Below are 22,289 nucleotides of genomic sequence, written 5' to 3' on the forward strand. Positions count from 1 at the left end.
AAAAGTTGCGAAAAGGCACATGCTATCATTCATCTTACTAGCGTACAAGAAAGAAGGCAATGAGCCATGAGTGTTGCGCCCAAGCCCAAGCCCGAATATGTTAGGGTCGTGGGCTGTTCATGGGCCTAGATTTTGTTGACATAGATAGGCTTGGCCTGAGGACGAATTTTGGTGGGAGCCCGATGGGCTGGACAGGGCTAACCCAAGCCTGAAAATTTTGGGCCCGGGTTCAAATATACACCCCAAACGAAGAGATACTAATGGGCCATGCTTTGGAAACCCAAGGCACTGGGCTAAGGCCTTTAAAGAAATTGCTTGAGGCCCAAATTTTTGTGGCCTTATAAGAGGTCTAAGGAAAATAGTGTAGTTTTTTTGAATACTTTTCAGCTAAAATGGTGAAAAGTCATGGGGGTGTTTGGCAACCTCATTTTTTCATTTTGGGTGTTTGGCAAGCCCATTTTGAAAATCTATTCTCGGATTCTCCTTGAAGAAGCAAAAACGGAGAATCAAGGCAGGAGGTCCTTTTCACGGTTTGCCATTTTGCCATTTTCCGTGCAATTACCAAAATACCCATACTATTATTATCTATTTACCACTTGTGCCCTACCTTTAACACTTCTTATATATTTCCTCACCTGTAAGAGCAGATGCAGTACACAGAGAGAGAGAGAGAGAGAGAGAGAGAGAGAGATATATAGAGAGAACACAAATTTTTTGTACATCTTTTAACACACACACACACGTGTGTGTGTGTGTATATATATATATATATATATATATATATATATATATAAAATTAGAAAAACCTCTAGAAAAACCTCTAAAAAATCCGCCCAAAGTTTTCGATCAAATTTTGATGATCCGAGCCGATCAATGTAATCAGAACGTGATTTTAAGGGTACCTACAAGAAATTAGGAAAAAAAAAAAGACCGGGAATGGCTTCATCCGAACAATTTTTTTATTGAACTTTATTGAACAGTTCAATAAAGAACTGCTCAAATCAAGCCCTACGTGGTTATTTTTTTTTGCCAATTTCTCGTGGGCACATTTAAAATCACGTTTTGAATACATTAAGCAACTCGGATTATCAAAATTTAATTAAGAACTATGAGAAGATTTGGGGAATTTTTTTCGAGGTCCCTGGAACAGCTCCGATATATATATATATATATATATATATATATATATATATATATATATATATATATAGACACACACACACTCAAAAAAACACCCAAAATCTCAATCTCATAGTTTTCAATCAAATTTTTATGATCTGAACTGTTCAATGTGTGCAGAATATGATCCGAATTTTTACTTGATTTGAGCAGTTTTTATTTGAACCGTTCAATAAAAAATAATTCGAAACTGTTCGGATCAAGCCCTTCCCGGTCATTTTTTTTGCTGATTTCTCATAGGTACCCTCAAAATCATGTTCTGATCACATTGAGCAGCTCAGATCATCAAAATTTGATCGGAAACTATGATGTGTTTTTTTAGGTATTTTTTTGGGTGTTCCCGGAATAGCCCCATATGTGTGTGTGTGTGTCTATATTATAAAATAGAGCGATTTTTGTCTATACATATAAACCCAGCACTCTTTACAACCGTCCGATCAATATTTCATGTTAGTTGTAGCCATTTAATCGAGAGAATACTTTCTAATATACTTCCTAATATAAACTCCCCTAACTTTATGACCGGTAAATCCTTTCAATTGATTGCTTTTACGTTGTTTCCTTAAAAATGTTTTCCTATTTAATTTTCCTACATCCAACTCAATAATTTCCTTTTAGATTGATTTTTCTACTTTAAAAAACGAAACAAACATTTTTTGATTCATACGCTAAAAGGAAACATTATTTATTTTTTAAAGTTGATAATTACGTTGTTTCCTCAAAACGGAGTAGCATGTACATACGTTTTCCTTCAACAATGAATCTACGTTTTTCTTAATAATCTAATTCGTAAGCTTCTCCAAGAAGAGAAGAAATCAACTTCCTTCCTACCTTGATTGGAGAAAGAGACATGGTCATTACCTCTACTTTGTCAGAACAAGAGGTAATCAAATCTTTTTATTTTTCCTGTATTCTAATGTTTCTACACGTTCTCTCCCTCTCTCTAGGTTAGATGTTTTGAGGCAATTTCGTGTTACGTTATCTAGAGTAGTACACTGTTTCTCTCCATGGATAATTTTTTTAAAGTTGTAATAAAAAATGTTGTGTCGCGCCATTTTTTTTGATCGACGTATTGTGTCGTGCCTTTAGGCATGGGCAATCACGAAATCCACGATACCGTTTTTGGAGCTTTTCTATGGTCATGACAGGATTAGTGTTAATTGAATTAGTGGTCTGGTTTGCGATGATATTGATTTTTATATTCCTAAATGTGTATGAATTGGTGTATGACCTACATAATTGTACATGTCTACCAGTTTTTTGTTAATACAAATCTTGCTTATCCACAATGAAGGCTTTACTACTTATTATGAGTTAATTGTGGGATAAAAAATTTGTGAGACCGATTGTCGGTTAGATTTTGATTCGCTAAATTATGATCAATGTTGTAACGACCCGAATTGGGACGTTACAAATATAGTTGAGATTCTGATTATAATTCTGACCCATTGTTGGTTTCGGTCAACCCTTAAGGATTCAAGGGTAAGGACCTGAAGTTTTTTTTGTAGTCTAAGATGTTATTTGTTAAATGGAGAAAAAAAAAAGAACATTTTTATTTTCCTTTCATGTACTTTCTTTTTGATAACTCAGATGTTCATGTCAATTTTCGCGCACCTCAACGAATCCTAGGGGCTCCACCGCCCACTTGCAAGGAGTGGCAGAGAGTACTCAACACTAGCAATACCTCAAAGAGATATGAATATGTTAGCCCCAACAATTTGATGATATGAATATGTTACTTTATTGATGATTGCCGTGAAGTTGTAGTTGATATAGCTGCTATGGGTTACCCGACTCTCCTCTCCTCTCTCTACCAAGGTAATTTGGAGCTTTTGGCATCATTGTTTGTGTTGTGCCTATAAAACGTGTAGGGGCGCGCATGTGGTCTTATTGCACGTGTTGGAGTTAATAAATTATTACACTGAGTTTGATTTTTCTTGGGCTTTGATTGTGCTTTAACGTAGACGGGCTCACTTGAAATTTAACAAAATGGGGTACCTATTGTCATCTATTACTTTTCTATTTTCTCTAATTCCATTCAATTTTGGGTTAAAAATACGTTGCGTCATGCCTTTAGGCACGGGCATCCACTAGTGTGTATATATATATATATATATATATATATATATATATATATATATATTTGTACACCTTTTAACACAATAATAAAGTTCAAGGGCAACTTGGTAAAAAATCAATCCATAATTCATTTTCATCATTCATCGATCTACCAAACACTACTATAGTTTCAAAATATATTCTGTACATATCTCCCTAACGCTTCTATCATACTCAAAATACATTCGCCATAATTCAAAAGCTGAAAATGAAAAGCAAAAAAGTAGGCTCTCAATTACCCCCTATATTTAATTGGTACATGTTACATTAAACAAGAGACTTGATAGGGAAACATAAAGATTTAGCTATCCAATATCATTGCCAGCATAATCAGATTCCAAAAGATCGATTTCATTCAAAAGATTTAATAAATTCATGCGCTGCTGTTGCTGCTCCTCCTCCCAAGCAAATAAATTTCTTTCTGTATTATGTACACTATTACTTAGCAAAATAAAAAAGAGTGCACTATTTAGAACCTGCAGTTTGGTTGTGTACATGAGCGAAAATATTCAGAACATCATTCTTGGCGTAACTTCTTTTTGCAGCGATGATTCGTCTATCCAAATGTCCATTGCCATATGCATAAGGGTCATCATTGAGTCGGGCTGGGCCGATCGGGGCTTATTCTTTTTCGTGGGCCGGGCGGGCCGAGTTACATACTTTAAATTGAAGCCCAAACCTGTCCACGGACTAGCCCAATTGACGGGTTGACGGGCCAAAATCTGGACGGGCTTGTGGGCGGGCTGGCGGGCAAGCTGATGTCATTGCAATAGTTGGGCTTTCATCTCATAGTTGGGCTAGAATTTTGATCTCATAATAAGATTCTCATTAGAGTAGTTGGGCATACTACTACTTGTAAAAGTAACTCTACCATAAATTTTCCGTTGCACCAAATAAAAAAGCTCTACCATACTACCAGTTAGTCAGTTAGCAACGTTCAAAAAAGAAATGGAAAAAAGTAAATAACTTATAATTGCATTTGCACAATCGAATTGCATCACTATAAATATGTACATCTCAAATAGGTTGGCACCTCAACACTTGTCGATCATGTGCACTACTCATCCCCTATAATTTGTAAATTACAAAACATAAACAAAAAATGATCTTTATACAGGAAGAAAAAATGAATGCCATGCCTTGTCCACATCCACCCAAGTACCCAACACACAAACAAAAAAAGTGCCATGTGCGTACTGTGCGGTGTAGGCAGAAAACAAATGAATGCCTTGTCCACGACTCCAAGAAGATTATACTGTGCATCAGTGCATGTGTGCTTAAAAAAATGGGTTTTGAGTAATTTTTGGGCTATCAGGTGGGTATTGCGGGCGGGCCGATGGACGGGTCAAGAAAAAATCTTTATACTAAGTATGCTTCCTGGGTGAAAGACCAACTAAATTTTTAAAAAATCATCCCACTATCATCTAGGTGTCAAGTGTGTGACACAGGTTCTTAACAACCTTTGAAGAAATTGTGCGAGTCGGATAGGATGAGAGACCAAGCTCAAGTGAAAACTGAAAATATCAAGAAACAGAGTATACATTTAGTCATTTACTATCACTAGCAAATTAGCAATTATAACAAAAAACAGTGGTGACTCTAGAAATTTGTAAGCACGGGATTGTCCATTCACTTAAAATACACCAATTATAATAGGAAAAATCATTATCGAGACTAATGAAAAAATGAATCAATTATTTTCTCTAAACTACGTACAAAGTAAAAGCTCAACTAAATTTCCCACTTTGTTACACACACACACACAAAAAAAACATATAACTAACTATATGAGCTTCTACAATTGTATTTGACAAGGCGCACTTCATGTTTTGGAAATTTCAAATAATAACCTCATTGTTGAAAGTATAAAATGTGATCTTTTCAATATATGTGACCAAGCGATCGTTGAATGAGCAACACAATTCGGAATCTCAATAAGATAATTTCAAGTTTGAGTCGTTAATGACGCACCTCGTTCTCAAACTAACTAATTACAAGCTAATCTCAAGTTTGTTGGTGAAATTTTGTTTAAAAGCTTGAGGGTTTCGAATATTCATGATTTATTTATGTCACTACCTGATCTCGAACAAGCTTTTATCGAGTGAATATAAGCTCAAATTAGAGTATCTTAGATTATTTAGAGAGAATGAGAGTGTGTGTGTCCGGGGTTCTTTTAACACTTTGGGAAAATTTGTGTGTGTGTTGACACCATGGGGTCTATACTAATTACTACTAAATTTGATAGGTTCATTTATCAAAAAATGAAAAAATTAATACAATATAAAACCAGTCAAAACAAACAACCCTATCTAGATCAACGCGATCACAGCTTTTTTCGTGGAAGTTACTCAATCTTATTTTGTCAATTGTCAATTAATATGTATGGTCATCGATCTAGATCAACGGATATTATAGCACATATTTATGGAACATTGACGCGATCGATCGCAGCTCTTTTCTCAGAAAGTTACTCTATCTTATTTTGTCAATTGTCAATAAATAGGTATGGTCATCCAGATCAACGGATATTATTTGCTCATATTTGTGGTAATGTGGATGGATACATCTACCTAATAAAACACAAGGGTGTGGATACATACAAATACAAACACAAGTTGAAGGGCTGTGATTCAATTGATCTAAGGGATGAAGTGTGCTTTCTAACTCTCTTAAGAAAATGCCCACTTTGTCAAATATTTTACAAAAATGCCATTAGTTCTTTTTATCCATTGATAAACACAAGTTGAAGCGGATCCAAAAAAAAAAAAAACAAGTTGAAGGGCTGAGATTCATTGATTTAAGGGATGAGATGTGTTTTCTAACTCTCTTAAGAAAGTATCCACACTCTGTCAAATATTTTACAAAAATGCCATTAGTTCTTTTTAAACAACATTTTCTTTTGGGTCTCTCTCCCTCCCTCCCTCTCTCTCTCTCTCTCTCTCTCTCTCTCTCTCTCTATATATATATATATATATATATATATATATATATATATATATATATATTAAATTCTGCGCATCCCCCTACTTATTTTATATATTCTCCACATCCCCCTACTTCTCCAGAGCATTTCCACCACCGTCCGCCGTCATAAACTCAACTCATTCCCCATTATGACAGCGTTTTCTGTCCGTCGCGTATCTCCTCCCTGTAAGTTTGCACCCATAATCTCTCTTTCGATCGTAGCTTCATTTTAAAAAAAATAGCATTGTCTTTTGGCTCTCTCTCTCTCTCTCTCTCTCTCTCTCTCTCTCTCTCTCTGCGCATCCCCCTACTTCTCCAGAGCATTCCCACCACCGTCTCCTTTTGTAAACTCAACTCATTCCCCATTATGGCAACGTTTTCTGTCCGTTGCATATCTCCTCCCAATAAGTTTGCACCCTCAATCTCTCTCTGGATTGTAGCTTCATTTTTCAAATCACCACCCATTGTCTAATACCATGTTGGTGAGTAATCAGTTCATTCAAAAGAAGGAAAAAACAAAACAAAAGGGGGAGACTACATGGGGGGAAAAGAAAACCTAAGACAATCTCTATTATAAAACAGAAGGGTGTGAGGACAGGTAGTTACAACGGTTCAGATTTGTTTAATCCAAGGGTTGAGATGCTTTTTTTCACATTTTATGAAAGTATCTACATTTGCCCATCTTATTACATAAATGCCATCTGTTCTCTAAGAGAGAAAAAGAATCGGAATTCAAATTTCATACCTCTCTCTCTCTCTCTCTCTCTCTCTCTCTCTCTCTCTCTCTTTGTGTGAAAACAAAGAAGGGGGAAAACAATTCTCCTTGCTTCCTTTCTATGAGACCTTTCCTCCCTTACGGGTTGACTATCTTCGGGGAAGGGGTTCCCCCCTTGGACTGCCGAGCACTGGAACCGTCCACCGTCCACTCCTCCTCGACAGTCAAACCCCTTGGGAGAAATCAAATCGAAAGAGGTATTTTTTGTTGCCCATCATGTGTTTGTTAAAATGCTCTCTTTTATTTTGTATACACTTCCTCTAAAACCTGGAGAGGTATTTTCTGCTCTCTTCTATTTTGTAGAGCTGTAGAGACTTTGTGGGTTTTTTTTTCCCGTTTTGAACGGCGTTCTGCATAACTTCGTGAGTTGCTAATTTCTTCACTATACTGTTTGCGTATTCACTTACTTCATATATCAATAATAAAAAAAAAACTTCGCCGTTCAAAAGAAAAGAGGTTAATTTCCAGCAATTTGTAGCTACCTAAAAATTGAAATAATATTTTGAGCCACTATCAAGATTCAAAGGGTATTTCAATTCCAATTTGGGTGAGTAGTGCCGTAAGCACGGGCAAGCACTAGTTATAAATAAAATAATATACTTTGACGAACAAATAAACGCCGGTCAAAAACAGAACAACGAAAAAGAATGTGTGTAATTGAAGAAAGAGTTGATGTAAATCTTTGATTGACTTAATAATTAAAGTTATTATTTACAAAAAAAGAAATCGGCCATTTATGGTATGATGATACAGTGCAAATTAAATACTAGTAATTAACTTTAATTCCATTTAAGCATATTCGCATTTCCATTTAACCTATTAATTAGTTACCACAACGCAGGGGTTGACTTTTGACACCTGAAATTCTTTGTACCGAGAAATTGGTATGAGAACTGCTACTCGTACAACAACTGATGTATAGGCAATGTGCACAGCGTGTTTTTGGGCCTGTCTAGAGTTCAAAAAAGATAATTAGAACCGCTCATTTTGTTGAATTTTTTTTGTTTAGGGTCTCTGTAAAAAATCAACTCCATTCGATATCGGTAAGAACGTTTACGATATGTCCAATTTTGCTTCAAAATTTAGGCTAGCAAATATGAACGTTTCGTAAACACCCTTAACGATATCGGATGGAGCTAATTTTCACGGGGACTCTAAACAAAATATTTTCAACAAAATAAGTGGCTCCAAATATCTTTTTTGGATCTGTCTTTGGATCTGAGACAGATCCAAAAGCACGTTGTACGTGTTGTCTATACTGCAGTTGCTCTGTCACATATCGGATTTGTGAGTTTTTTTAAGCATATTCGCATTTCCATTTCACCTATTAATTAGTTACCACAAATCATGGGAGGGGTGACCATTTTTTTTCTTTAGTTTTTGCCATTAATTCATTAAATTTAAACTACTCTATCGATCCTAGGAGATTTGGGGAGGGATTTTTATGGGAATCGAACTCTATCCATATACATGGGAGTATAAGGGAGGGGTGAGTTTTGACACCCGGGATTCTTTGTACTGAGTAATTGGTATAGCTTTGTTTGGGTTTGTCTCTTTTTTTTTCTATGGGTACAACAAAGGCTGTATAGATGGAAAATCCTATGTGTACCGACCATTTTTGGACCGAAACCGTACCGACGGCCGCGCGCGGCCGTCTCCGGCCACCGGACGGCCGATCCGAGCCGTCCAAAAATTTTAAAAAAAAAAACCGAGGGGCCCAACGCGGGAATCAACGTCATCCGATGTGTGTAGGGTGCTTGATCTAAACACCCTATTTTTCGTGTATATATATACACACGAAAAATAGGGTGTTTAGATCAAGCACCCTACACACATCGGATGACGTTGATTCCCGCGTTGGGCCCCTCGGTTTTTTTTTTTAAAATTTTTGGACGGCTCGGATCGGCCGTCCGGTGGCCGGAGACGGCCGCGCGCGGCCGTCGGTACGGTTTCGGTCCAAAATGGTCGGTGTATATAGCAGTACTCCTGTATAGATAGCGGATACATATCAACTTTAGACCCGTCTTGAGTTTCACAAAATTGATCAGAACTGCTCATTTTGTTTAAAATATTTTTCTAGAGTTCGTGTGAAAAATTAGCTTAATCTGATATCTGTAATAGTATTTCCAAAAATCAAACTTTGCTTCAGAATTCAGGCCAAATTCTAAAGAAAAGTTGGATGTTACGTAAACGGCTTTACTGATATCGGATTGAGTTGATTTTTTCAAGGATCATAAATAAAATGAGCAATTCCGATCATCTTTGTGGGATCCGAAACAAGTCCAGAATTGATCTGTACACCTGTCTGTACAACTTTTGATGTAGTCATATTCGGATGCCCCTCTTACATCTCGAATGCCCGATCCTCTTTCTTATCTTATACTTCAAATAATGTCCCACCGTGGTCGTGTCCAATCTATTTCCATCTCTCTCTTCTCCAAGAAAAACACATCAAAACCAAATTTAGGTTATGTCTCTTGTCCATTTTATCTCCATATTTTGTGTTTATTTTTCAAAATTAGTCGCTCTTTATGTGGTAGACCTCTACAGATTAAACAAAATGAGTTTCAGTGTTTAGTGTTAAGGAAAATATATATAGTCTCACATTGCTTGGGATTTGAATGTGTAATCACTAATTTACTTTTGGAACCTTTCCACTCATTGTCAATTGGTTTTGAGATGAATACAAAATTTTCAGCCTCCAAACTCCAGTTTCGGTCTTTCTGAGAAGATTTTTGGTCCTATTGGTTGATTATATGGTTTTCTTTGTTTTGTCTCCAGTGATTGTCTGGTTTTTGTATAGTTGGGGTATGCCCCTAAGAGATTGTAATAAGTTTGAGCTTCAATAACAGAATGTACGTATCAGAAATAAAAGAGTTTCAATCATGGTTAAACTATGGCGTTATTTCTTTTTTGAAGGGCAAAAGAAATTTTATTAATCTGTGAAAATAGAGTTACAAAGATTAAAGGAAGCACGTGAAAAATGCATCACAATAAGGAGAAAGCATCCCAACAACTATGGAATTATTTCTTGATTGGAGATCCCCGACGGTGGTCTTGCTTTATTTGAAGAACCCTGACGTGGGGTTAGTACAATTCGAAGATCACTCATGGTGATGTAGGCCGAAACCTGCGAAGGATGGGATAGTCCCGGGAAGCCATCATTAGATCAACTATTTATAAGCATTACAAAGATGACTCTTCAAGACTAATAATAAATACTTGACAATTTCCAACATGGACCTTTCAAATACCTAGACAACTATTAACCAAAGACACAACTTATTGGATAGTTAAGACACATAATAAATACTTAGACAAAAAACTAAAGGATATTGACAAGAAACCAAAAGACACTTTGACTAGAAACTAAATAGACACTTCATAAATTCATTTTTCAGATTAGCTCTTGCGTCAGTGTCCTTTCCCTTGGCAAGCGGTGGCTGGATTTTGGATTAGAGGGCAGTGAGAATAGACCCTTAGAATTAGACGAGGTACGCGTAAGCTGGCTCAGATACCTTAGTTATAAAAAAAAAAAAAAACTAGCAAGATAAAGAGGGGGAGAAGACAGAGCGAGGGGAAGAGGTGGGGTGTTGGTGGGCCTGACTCTCACAAGAGAGGACGGGAGGGTAAAGTTATTAGGCTGTTGCAATCAGTAGTGGCATTAATAAACTCAATCGTGGCATTATCGCTCAGTTTATGAAATTAAACCAATTGTGACTAGAATAGTTGGATATGACTTGTGCATTTCTCTATGATATCAGGAGCTCGAATCTTTACATTTGGATGTGGGTGTTCTTGTCTTGGTATCTTTTAGGATTATTTCTCTCGCTAATGTAGCTAGTAGTTGGATTGTGCTTATAACGATTGTGGAATTATTTGGGATTGTTACTCCCCCTAATGAACCTAATAATTTTTTTTTGAAAGGCAATTTTTTTTTTAATTAATCTTTGAATGTGAGTACAAAGACCAAAAGGAGGAAGGAGAAGGGCAACAAATGAACATCCGAGACCTAAGTCTTTGATTGGAAATGTACCAATCAAAGAGACACTCCAAAAGGATAGAGTCCAACACCTAAGAGGCCTTAATGCCCGAATAAAACAATAAAATGCAAAAAGAACAAAGCCCAACACCCAAAAAGGCCTAACGCCCAAAGACAAGGCCAAAGCCTAATAATTAAGCCCAAATACGCAGAAACCCTAATGCACATATCTGGAATCTGGACGCCAAGCTGCCGCCACGAAGAATCAAAATGCCGTGAACCCGTCGTATGTCGCCGATCCCAAAAGTGGTTGGAGAATTGCCGCCTGCAGAGGCAACCACGTCAGACTGCCACACCTCGCATCACCTGCAAAAAACACCAAAATCTGTCCCAATACTAAAACAGATCCAGCAACCACCGCACCACCACATGCCAACCAAGCAAACCACTGATGAAAACAGTGAGTTTATTTAAAATGTGTTCCAACTCCAAGGCCATCGCTCACACTGACGGCTGACCACACCACAATACAAAGAGAGAACTGGCAAACGTTACAAACAACAACGCAACAAACAACCATTGCCAAACAAGTTTTGAGCTCAACTAATAGAAGAGCTCAAAACTTGTAACACTCCGTTGGCATAAATGACGGGGTTTCTTTGTATAAGTCATACGCCACCAGGATGTTTTGCTGCTGTATATTCCCAAATATGGAGCTAGTATCACTTGAACGGTTCATGGCCAAACACGTCACCCCCAAACTTGAGTCCGTGAATATATAGTTTTCCGTCGGTAAATCTAAATCTGCATCCGTAAAATGGAATACCTGTGGGGGTATCTCCACACGATCAGAAGGATCGGATGGCAACTTGAAGCAAAGATCAAGCCCGGTGGAGTTACGTGCGTCAACTGGCGGAGGCTTTACTTGAGAGATAAACTCTTGTAAGACAAGAATATAAGCACTTTCCGCCAACTGCGTAATTGTTGTGCCCGAATCTATGATCAGGCCCCCAGACCCATCAGCATTGAGAGCAAAAGTTGTTTTGTTTACGGGCAACCTAGTGCTACCAATCCTGATTCCTTCGAGAGAGAGATAGTACAAAGTGGGTAGTTTTGAGTTTTGAATCCAGGAAGTTAAGCAATACGAGAACGTGGGCTCACCCAACTGGGAGACGAGCGACAAGGGTCCACGTCCGAGGCCTACCAGGCCATCGCCGACTTCCGGTCCGAATTGAAATATACCACAACCGAACGTAGCGTTCGGTACCGAGACCTTCTCGAAAGTAAAGGTTTCGGTGGCTAAATAACCTGCAGTGAAACTATCATCTCCATAATCATAGAAATACACGCACCCATCGTATGCGTTGCATTATGATTTTAGCTCATGGCAAAGGCTGTTGGAGCATGACACATTTGAAAAAGAGGAGGATTTTTTGGGATCAAACACCGGGTCAGGCTGAGAAAAACACTCCAGACAAGGCTGGCATTGAGTCCGTATGAGGTCGTTGCCAGTATCCATTGTACCGTAGTAGGACTTCGGCGGGGTACCTATCGAAAAGTTCATAAGGTATTCGCTCTCTCCAGCATAAACCGTGGTCCTGAGTTTTGGATGTTTAGCTGTTTAAAACATTTGGAGCCTGCGACTGGAACGCTTCACTGCCCGATATAAACATTTGGAGTTAGTGAAGTTTCCACCCAAATCAATGTGGTTTAGAGTAATTTGGAAACCAGTTTTCATCAGTTGATCTTGATGATCATCAAGAGCTTGACATGGCGTGGAAAATGCGGGTGAAATAGAAATGAGAATCAAAGTTAGGGTAAGAAAGAGGAGGGAGGATAGAGATGGTGGTAATGATGCCATGATGAGTGGTGTGAGAAATAAGACACATGTATATAAGGTATTTATAATGAATGAAATGGAACATCTGTTGGGTTTTGCCCCAATGTGAAAAGGAGAAAAAGAAAGCAAAAGCCAGTTGTGCTGTGGGCTTTGGGCTGCTGGGTGAAAGAGAAAAAAAAGGTACATTTATTGGGCTCTAGATTCTTGAGATAATTCTTCGCCGGTCCTAACTTTTTAGTTCATGGCTGAAAGGATTCTCCTCAAAAAAGTCTATGTGCTCAACAGATCCTGTCACACCCCAAAATGAGAAGTGATCGGCCATGAATCACAAGACCAAAACTCGTAGAACATGTAGCCTAAAAAGAAATTTTATAAAAACTCCCAAGCAAGGATCCACCAATTAGTCAACCATTTTTTTTAAATTAAGAACAGCGCCAACAAATTAAGTTCCTCAAAAAAGTATGGGGCACAAACATCCCATGAACAAAATAAAATACAGCGATTCAATAGTAATAAAAGAATCCAGATGTCTGACAAAATGTTTCAATGCGGAAGCAATGAAATAAAACACTAATCTAGGATGAAACATCCTAAGGAGGTCAACAAACGGAATCCCCGAGATGCTGCCAGAGTCTTTGCCTAACTTCCCAACTTGCCTGAAAAAGAAATTGAAATAAATTCGTCAGCTGACGCGCTCAGTGAATGACAAAACATGTATATTAGAATAAAGTTCTGAAAGAGGGATTAAAATAATTTACAATGTCAATATAAATTTGGCATACAGGTGAACAACAAAATAATCATTTAATCCAATTAACGATTCATCTGAAATAAGTCCCAATGGTGATCACAATACAACTTCCAACAACAATGGGGAACCACAACCAAAATCAATAGTATCAAATGCCAGTAAACAAATATCTCAAAATTGGATCCAATATCGAATCATAGAGTCACCACGAGTAGGCAGCCCGTGGAACTTTTCCCTAAGAACGATCCGGTCAATAACAACCGTTGAGCATTATGGTCACCGGCCTAATCCGGTCTCTTCTCTAATGGCCAGAGTCACCCGCACACAGAAGATTAATTTCCCTGGACTTCCAAAATATGTTCCCAACAATATTCACAAAGTTCTCACCAAAAGATTATCTGAACAATAAAGAGTTTCACCAATCCACATGCCAATTTCAAGAACCAAATAAAACAAATATTTGTTTCCAATTTCAATCATTAATTTTCTAAAATAACAATTTAAGGGATACGGGGAAGTTCGTAAGTACGTAGCATGCTTAACCACTCACATGGGTCCAAAGCTAAAGCAATCGAAACGCAAAACGAGCCTAACCTGAACACATAATCATATAGAAATATAATTATCACTAACTGGGTCAGCATATCAATAGCAATGAAAGATCACTTGAGAGATTATTTAACTAACCTAGACTAATTACCCAAATCACTGGACAACTAACAACCCAAAATCCTAATTTACTATACCTACAACAGCCACCAAAATCCATCCACGGAAACTCCAAGGATTTCTTTGTTTTCCAAGAACAATACCATGACACCAAAATACTCACCTTTGTTCACCATTAAATCATGTATAAAGAACATGTACTCATATCAGTCCAAAACCAATATTTATTCCGAAATCAATATTGCATTTGGTATCAAAATTATTAAACTAAGAACTCTCCCCAATACTTAGAACAACTTCAAAATCCCTACGCACAACACTAGATCACCATGCGCCACCACAAAGCCACGTAGAGTACTCTCCAACCCAAGTTTTCCACGACCGTGCCCACCAACGGAAAAGAAAGAAACAAATTAAGAATTTAGCAATTACATTTGAAGATCTCCTTAGATTCAACTATGCGGCTCTTTCTTTTCTTTTCTTTTTCCTCAGAACGTTAACTCAAATGTAGAACCCTACTCAGCGTATAACATATAGCTTTAAGTGTTACTCTTAAACCACCCACTACTCACGCTGCACCCTAAATTATAGCTAACTAATTAATTAGAGTTTAGGTAAATAACTAGCAAAAATACATCTACTAATAATCAGATCCAACCTAATAAAAACTAACAAAATTACCATCAAGTACCACTGTTTTATCCAAAATCAATCTCATACTCCAAAGATTACAATCATGACAACAATACTAATAGCGCTCGCAAAATAATTATTTAGAACCCAACCATAACACACATATAATAAATGGCTACGTCGTTAATTAAATAAAAAAAAAGTTAGGCCGTAACAGATCCCTTGTTTAAAAAACCCAGGCACCTATCTCGCTACCTCTCATGTGCGCCGTTTCTCTCTCTTCTCTCCCTCAGAGGAGGAGAGGAACACTGTACATGTAACACTGCAAAAAATGGTACATAAAATAGACCACACACCTACACATGAAGCTCTCTCTCTCTCTCTTATTTTTTTTGCAGTAAATCTTCAAAGCTTTGTAATTTTTATTCTGTATTATTATTTTTTGTAAAAATAACATATTCAAAATCTACTCGTAGAGATCTATCAAATGAAATCAATATTGGATATAAAATTATGAAAAGCTAAAATTTAAATGTTCAATGTAAATTTATATTGTTGTGATTAAACTTTATATTGTTAAATTTTCATCAATTTCAAATATTAATTGTCTATGAACAAATGAATTGCCTATTAATACTGTCAAATTTACTACTAACAATAAAAAATGGAAAAAATAATAAAAATTTACAATTAGCAATGTTAATAAAAAATTAAACACTGTTAATTAACAATGAAAATAAAACAAATATTCACAATTTAAAGTATTAAATTAATAATATCAAATTTTAGACTATTAATTATAAATTTAGACAAAATAGAACATATATTAAAAATTTTAGTTTTTCATAATTTCATATGCAATATTGATCACATTATTTACATCTTTATGAGTAGATTTTAAAAATATAAATTTTATTAAAAAATATAAGTGTGTAGAAAAAAATTTACGTACGTATAATCTTTATAGAGTAAGATTTTAAACATAAAAATAAAAAGGAGTGATGAGAGAGAGTGGGAGTGATGGAAGAGGAATACTGAAATAGAGAGGAGGGAGGAAGAATGTACGTGAGAGAGAGAGAGAAGAACCTTGTCTATTATGCGCGTGCTGTACACCCGGGGGGGAGGAATGGTGTACGCACGTGTAGTAGGACTTCGTGGGAAAATACTAGTGTGGTGGGACCTAATGGGACATAATCCACTCACATAGGACCGGCCCGGAAAAACCCCTAGATTCTTCTTTGGCTGTTGAAGGGCTTTTTATGTCATGGGTGTATAAAAGGAGTGTGTGCCGAGTGTGAAAAAGGAGAAATTAAGGGTGAGTGTGTAGCCTCTTAGGGGGTTGCCGGATACACCGGCCGGGAGGTGAGAGGAGAGTAGACGTGAGAAAAAATAGAGATTGGGGTGAGTGAAAATAATCGTGTGAGCCATGGTGTTAGAAGCTCGAGAGGGTTTTTTCATCTCACATTGTAATCGTCTATTTTTCCATATAGTGGAATATCTCTCTCACCCGTAGATGCATCCGAGTTTGGGAACCATGTATTTTCTTGTGTGTTCTCGTTCTTGTGTGATTTGTTTTTGTTTGTTGGGCTTCCCTTGTTGGTGGGATTCGAGTTATCCCAACACATGGTATTAGAGCATAAGAGTGGTATCGGAGGGGGGTAATTTTTTCCCATCATAATCTTAGATAATAAAACAAGAAAGAGCATCAATTCGTGTTCTCAACTTCTCCGGTTGCAGTTACTGAATTTTGTGTTTGAAATTGATAAATGACAACATTATAATTTGATAATGACACCAAATTAGATTATCTCTCCACTTGAAATCCATCCTCTCCTCCGTAAAAGCTAAAACATGGAACGCAACCCTATTACAATTTGATGACCATTCCGGCCCCATTACGTTACTTTTCCGCTTTAACCATGTACCCACCTTACCCTCTGGAGAAATTATTTGGCAATCTTAGGGCACCGCCAAGTGGTGCCCCAATAGTCCTAAACACTACACATTTCTGTGGAGTACATCGCTAAGTGTATAGGCTCCACAAAAATGTGTTGCGTTGAGGGGTGTTGGGGCATCATTTAGCGAAACTCTGTAAAATGCAATTGTAGAAGTTCTGGAGCCTTTTTTTTTCATAAAACTTGAAAAAAGATTTTTTTCCATAACCTTTTGATATCTTTTATTTTTTAGTTGAAAAGCTAGCTTGTTGAGCTTTTTGATGTGTTTTTTTGTAGAACAATATTATCGATTGTCATTACACTTGTTTTTTTTTTTACTTATATAGTTTGAAAGAGAATTTATACACATGAATGACCCTCCGTTTTCAAAATCCTGAAGTTGCCATTGCCCAGTTGTATGAATTTTTTTTTCACCTTTTACACATCTTTTGTCTCTTCGTAAATGTGAGGCAAACATGAGAAGCTCTATGAAGTAAGATGAAAATCAAAGTTGGAGTCTCATCTGGGCATTTGAAGGCCCATTAGTGTTTGGGGCTATGTCCCATTGGTGTTTGGGTCTCAACTCACAATCCAACTTTTGGTTGAGTTCCCCCTCCTCACCTCCATTTGATATACCCTTATCAAGTTTCTTAATAATTTTTTGCCGTTTCAAAAAAAAGAAGATGAAAATCAAAGTCATTAGATTACCAATAAAAAACACACCACAAAGCAAATCTAGCTAAATGAAAGGAATCAACTACAACACTGAGTAACAGCCCAAGGCTTTTAATTAACGAGTCCAACAAGTTAAGTAGTAAATTGTTAAGCTAGTTTGCAAGATTTATCAACTAAATATATATTTTTCTTTGGATAATGCAGAGTGTCCCAGATGAGATGGTCTTAAGAGTTGTTAGCAAGGAGAATCAAACTTGAGATCTTAAAATGACAAAAACACCTAAATATCAAACAAAGATCACTTGGCCAACATAATGAAAGAATCAAGGGCAAATTTTCGTAGTCGTCCCTGTAGTTTTACGGTTGTCTCACTTTCGTCCCTCTAGTTTCAAAGTGCTCTAATTTCGTCCCTGTAGTTCGTTTTACGTTCCAAATTGGTAAAATTGTTAACACCGATAACGAAACTAACGGAAAAAAAAAAAAGTGTTCCAATTTTCAATCCGTTTGAACCGATGCGAAAATCTTATTTTTTTGATCATTTTATCCTAAATGGTCGTAATGAAATTTTGGCTCTAAAGCCTTTCAACGAGCACCCGAAGACTCCTTATTAGTTTCAGGGGTCTCTTAGGGTGCTCATTGAAAGGCCTTAGAGCCAAAATTCCACTATGACCATCTAAGATAAAATGATCAGAAAAATAAGATATTCGCACCGGTTCAAACGGATTGAAAATTGGAACACTTTTTTTTTTCCGTTAGTTTCGTTAACGGTATTAACGATTTTACCAATTTGGAACGTAAAACAAACTACATGGACGAAATTGGAGCACTTTGAAACTAGAAAGACGAAAGTGAGACAACCGTAAGACTACAGGAATGGCTACGAAAATTTGCCCAAGAATCAATACAAAATGGAGGCGGTCAAACAAGTGCATATAGAGGCAAAAGATGGTAACAAATGCCATCAGAATACACACTACAAGCTTTGATAAAGGTGACCCCTGTTAGGGAAGATTCAAATGGGGGTTCAAATTCTCTTCGATCTAAGTTTTAAACTGGACGGTACAGTTCAAATCTGTAATATTCAATGATATAATCAATAATCGCAGTAATGGACTATCCAAATTTGAAATATTTTGACCAGTCCAGTGCAAAACTTAATGAAATTTATTGAAAATCGTGCTAGGATAATAAGTTGAGACAAATAGGTAGTGAGATGAGACTAAAAAGTGGATATAAAATTTATTGAAAATCGTGTTGGAAGAGAGGCGTGGTTCTAAAAACCCCAAGTGAACAAAGCCGTGTCCTAGAGGAAAATTGTGTTGCGTTGAGGTTAATCTCATACTTGACTAGTTAGAGTGGCCCCAAATCGTTTCTTTTTGTTTTTGGTTCTTTTAGTCAAGTACTATGTAATATTCATTGAGCTTGCCCATTACAGAAAAATCAACCAACCTTTTCCCCAGCAAACGGGGAAGACGGGAGAAAGGTAAAGACGAAGACTCGAAAAGATATATTCCTGCACATTAAAGAGAAAGAGGAAATCATTTTCGACAATTGACTAATGACCTTGATGGAAAATGCTACGGTACACACCCCCGTACCATATGCACCTGTATAACCAAATCATTAAAAGACGTAACCAAATCATTGAGAGGCATAACCAAACCATTGAGAAGCGTAATATTTTACAAAATAGGCATAACAATTGAATGATGTATTTGGTTACGCCTCTCAATGGTTTGGTTACGCCTCTCAATGGTTTGGTTACACCTCTCAATGATTTGGTTATGCCTTTCAATGATTTGGTTATACGGGTGCATACGAAACGGGAGTGTGTATTTAGACGGATTAAACATGCTAAAATAGTAAAATCTGAAAACAAAAAAAAAACGGATTGCGAAGTAGCAAAAATCTTACCCAAGTCTTTACTTATTCTCGCCAATCTCCGATGCTCACAGAGCTTCTTCAAGATCCAATAGATGTACGCAGACTTCACGCCCGATCTCCGGATTCAACCGTGTTAGAACTGTGGCTCATGTGTTAAGTATGAAGAGATACTAGGGAGTTCTAGAAAGAAGGCCAGATGTCGGTGTGGAGCGGAACGAGTGGAGCAAAGCGCAACGAGTATTCGAATAGAGTGAGTATAAATACCAGGTTAGGGTTAGAATAGAATAGGTATAAATACTCTATGTTCTAAATCCTATTTCATAATGTGATAATAAGAACAGCAACCGCTCTAACTCTCATAGACGTACTTGGTATTGGAGAACCAAATATATCTCTGTGTTGATCTTTAGACTGTTTTTATACTCGTAAATCGTGTGCGTGTGTGTGATGATCTTAACAAACCGGCTCTGACTCAATCTCCCAAAGATTCAGCCACAGCAACAAACAACACCAAAAATCATGAGCAATGGCTGGATGAATAATATGATGTAAAGTATGTTTTAGACAACTCAATAAAATGTTCGAAGATGCACTAACGAAAGAACTCGCCTCCACCGGAAAAACCAAAAAGTCGTGCAACCCTTTCTTATGTTTTTATATATAAGAGAGAGAGAGAAGATTCAGCCACAGCAACAAACAACACCAAAAATCACGAGCAATGGCTGGATGAATAATATGATGTAAAGTATGTTTTAGACAACTCAATAAAATGTTCGAAGATGCACTAACGAAAGAACTCGCCTCCACCGGAAAAACCAAAAAGTCGTGCAACCCTTTCTTATGTTTTTATATATAAGAGAGAGAGAGAGAGAGAGAGAGAGAGAGAGAGAGAGAGAGAGAGAGAGAGAGAGAGAGAGAGAGAGAGAGAGAGAGAGAGCTCTCACGCATAAAAAAACAGAGTGGTCGCATAAAAATATATAAATATATATATATATATATATATATATATATATATATATATATATATATTTACTAGAAATTGTCCGTGCCTGAAGGCAGGCGCAACACGTTTTTGAACACAATTAAAATGAATTATCGAAGAATTCGTTATTCAATATGATTTCGAGTAACCTTAATTAGGTATGAGCAAACGGATCATGCCTACATCGTCTAATAATTAAACAAAATAAATTATAGACAGACTCATCTTTATCCAAAAATAATGTGATTGTATGACTAACAAATTATAAAACAGTAAATTCTCATCCCTTCCAACCCATAGTCAACCCTTGTCAAATTCATATCCAATACTTACCATAGTCAAATCCCTATCTAATTCTCATCTCCCTTTAGCAATAGTTGGACTATCTCTAGCAATTCCATCTTGCTCGGAACTGGAAACCACTGCGTGTAATCCTCATGCACCCATCCACCTCCATTGCCATATTTCCCCTTAGCTCTCTCATACAATTTTTCCCATCTGCAACACCAGCCTCCCGCTTTATCAACCTCCCATTTCATCGACACCTGATAGAAAAAGCTAATTAACAAAGCAAAGAATATTAAGAAACACAATTGACAAAGGAGTCGTAACTTTATCCAACTCTATACATTTAAATTTCTGATGGATCTCATAATCTGATAAATAAAGCTCTTATCGAATTCAACACATCACATAATCAGTTGCTCATCACCCCATCACCCCACCATTGACATTAGTTTGCCCACCATGCCAAAAAAGAGAGAGCAAATGAGTACCAAAAAAAGTACAAATAAGGGAGATAGGGAGTCCGCTACCTAAGAAGGAAGAAAATTGCATAAAAATTAAAGAAATACATCGCTTACATCATGGTTCACGGCCGTGACGTTCCTGAACCAGAATAGAGGCGCAACAGGTGTGTCATGTGGTTGAACTCATATCATCCTACCTACCACCATAATGTGCCTAAAGATAGTCTCAAAAACTAAGACTACCATTGAACGATTGTACGTTTTGGTGCTTAATTTACCTTTCTTCGTTGAGGATCATCTTAACTTCTGGGAAAGTACTCTTAACTTCCTTCAGGATCCCCCATTATACTCCACTTCTAATCCATCCCTTTATCTTTGTGATGCTTTAACACTTGAATGTTGCATTTTTAAGTAGACATTACCAATATTTATACTAGATTTGACAAAATAACCCTAAGAAAAAAAACCACAAATAAAACTTAACCTCTGTTATGTTCACATATCAAACTTAAGTAGGCCATGAGATATTCTTGCAAGAGAAAGGTATTTCGTTTGTAGTACCAGGGATTGCCACAGGAGAGGAGGCGAGTGCTTCCCACCGTAACAGATTGCCCGTAGTGTTTCTGAACCAAATGCATCATCTGCATCATACATCCAAATATTAATATCGATGTCAAAAAGTATCAGAATTTCCGTACCTACGGTTAAGGGAACTCAAAATGGAGGTACCAAGCTGCACCAAAGAAACTCCTATGCAAGTGGTATTAGTTATAAAATGTATTCTTACACCCATACATTGCACATCTAAAAGTAATGAGGGACACCCTTTGTAGTGAAAGAAATTGCAACAACTAACCCCCCTGACCATGCCAAAGCAGCAAATAAAAAACAATAGAAAGAAGTCAAACCAACATAAATAAAAATCTAGAGCATTGCCCGTGCCTATGGCACTCTGATCATAATATTTTCCACGTCATCAAATGAATCATCTGTGAAATTAAGGTACATAAATTCAAATTCCAATCATGTAATTGCACTGCAATTTTTAGATCCCTAAGGCAATCCTTATAAAATATTCAACTTGAAGAGGCAACGTATTAATCTTTTCTTAAGGCATTCAACAGAATTTAGCCATTCACAAAAAGACCAAATAA

General features: G+C 37.0%; 1 protein-coding gene and 1 pseudogene across 1 annotated transcript in view; both read right to left on the reverse strand.

Annotated features, from left to right (window-relative positions):
• LOC131317852 (aspartic proteinase nepenthesin-1-like) overlaps window positions 1-22,289 on the reverse strand; it is a 44,129-nt gene that overhangs the window by 13,773 nt on the left and 8,067 nt on the right. The window lies entirely within an intron of this gene.
• Window positions 11,586-12,643, reverse strand: LOC131317856 (aspartic proteinase nepenthesin-1-like; annotated as a pseudogene).

This window comes from Rhododendron vialii, chromosome 2a, assembly GCF_030253575.1.
Source record: "Rhododendron vialii isolate Sample 1 chromosome 2a, ASM3025357v1".
NCBI classification, from domain to species: Eukaryota; Viridiplantae; Streptophyta; class Magnoliopsida; order Ericales; family Ericaceae; genus Rhododendron; species Rhododendron vialii.